The following is a 1,787-nucleotide window of genomic DNA, read 5'->3' as shown; positions in this document are numbered from 1 at the left end:
AACCCCCAAACAGAAGTTTATAAATAGTGACTTTAATTCTTTTCTAAAAATGCTGTATAGTATTATGATGCTTGTAATTTGATAAATGGCCAATTATCTGTCTAAGTAACAAACTTTGATAAAGCTTAATTTTGCTAGGAAATTTCACATAAAGGGTTAAAATAGGGTAACCTTTAACATAAAGCTTTAAAACAAATAACTTAAACATATCGTAAACACTAATGTGTTTTTAATTGTTATTTACAGTTAATCAATGGTGCCAGTGTTTAGCTTAATTTAGTCATTTGCCAGTCATGAATTCCTCTTTCAATATCTGTCACTACAATCTTCCTTATAAACAGTAGGCAAATCAATTTAGTGAAGGAGAGCGATCTGTGGTCCAGAATAATTCAATATATGGCCATTTGGTTTGGAGACAGTGTTTAATGGGAGTGTCATATGTCTGTAGCATAGTATCTTCAGAACACTTAACCTTCACCACTACAGTCCCTTCCACGTACATTACCTTTTCATTATAACGTGATTGCTTCAGTCCATTGTAGTGGTAGACAGTAAATGATTCTGGACCACTGGAGCCCTGATCATGGACTTCACCTTCATGTTTTATGTTTTCAATGCCCTTTGTCAGTAATACAGAATAGAGAAAAAGCAGTACTCCAAATTTGTTTCTCCACATTGAATACTGGTGCAAGACAGCATCTTTTAATTCTGATAAACTTCTAAATGATCTTTTTTGAATTAATGCATGAAATTGCTCAAAGCCAAGCTCTTCAAAAGCCAAGGAGGAAGAATGTTCCACTTGGCAACTAGACTCTGCAGGACTCCCAGAAATACTAGCAGTTTCCTCAGTTATTCTTTCTCTTAACCAGGAAACCAAGCAGTATGATCCAGAGTTGTCACAACAATCACTTTCTAAAATATCACACAAAGTATGACAAAGGAGTTCCTTCTGCTCTTCCTCTGAGCAATCCCGCCAAGATGACTTCTCAAAAGAAAACAGAAGGTTCTTCAAAAGAAATGCCAGGACAGGTGCAATAACAGCACAGGGGCCACCTTCAAACTGTTCTAATGCAGATGCCTCTGATTCACTAAACACAAACCCTTGCGTCCAGTGACGGAAGATGGTATCTGAGAGACCGAGGCTCTCTTGGTGGCCCACACCAGCTCCATCAGCTCTTTTGTCAGTTCAGACATGATGGGGTACGGCCAGGCGGGTCTTTTCTTTCAGGACTCGTGCCCGGGAGGAACATAGGGAAGGGGCGACTTGGGAGACAGGAGCTGTGGGACAACGGAGGAGAAGAGTGTGAAAATTAGGAAAGAGTGCTCCTTGCAGCGACCGCGCCTGTCAAGACTTTCTATATATATGTTTTTCAATTTTGCCTTCTTCTCTTTATAGCTACTGTTTTTGCCTAGTTCAGACAATTACGGGAGATTCCTAATTTGTCTGTCTTCAGCACTGCCTCCAAAAGTGTATCTTCATTGCTGTTGCATATCTAGTCACATTATAACCCTTTTCCTCCAGCCAGCATCCCAGCTCTACTGAGGCACCATGGTCAGATCTACACACCTTCTGTTCTTCCAAGTCATTCTAATTCCCCACATTCCTCATGCCCTTCCTTTTGCCTGTCATTTTGGTCATCCTTTTCTTTTTCTGCCCAATCCTATATACCCACTAGTACTGGTCTTAGATAGTCAATAAACTCACTGACTGACCTAAGCACAAGAATTGTGTTCTCTTCCCAATTAGGATTTCTTCTTCTTCTTCTTCTCCCCCTCCTTTCCGTCCT

General features: G+C 40.2%; 1 pseudogene; it reads right to left on the bottom strand.

Moving 5' to 3' along the window:
- Positions 1-349: 349 nt before the first annotated feature.
- LOC141418035 (ubiquitin carboxyl-terminal hydrolase MINDY-3-like) lies at positions 350-1,194 on the bottom strand (annotated as a pseudogene).
- Positions 1,195-1,787: the final 593 nt, after the last annotated feature.

The sequence above is a fragment of the Castor canadensis genome, chromosome 2, assembly GCF_047511655.1.
Source record: "Castor canadensis chromosome 2, mCasCan1.hap1v2, whole genome shotgun sequence".
NCBI classification, from domain to species: Eukaryota; Metazoa; Chordata; class Mammalia; order Rodentia; family Castoridae; genus Castor; species Castor canadensis.
The sequence above is the reverse complement of the archived record's forward strand: the minus strand, read 5'-3'. Positions and strand labels throughout refer to the sequence as shown.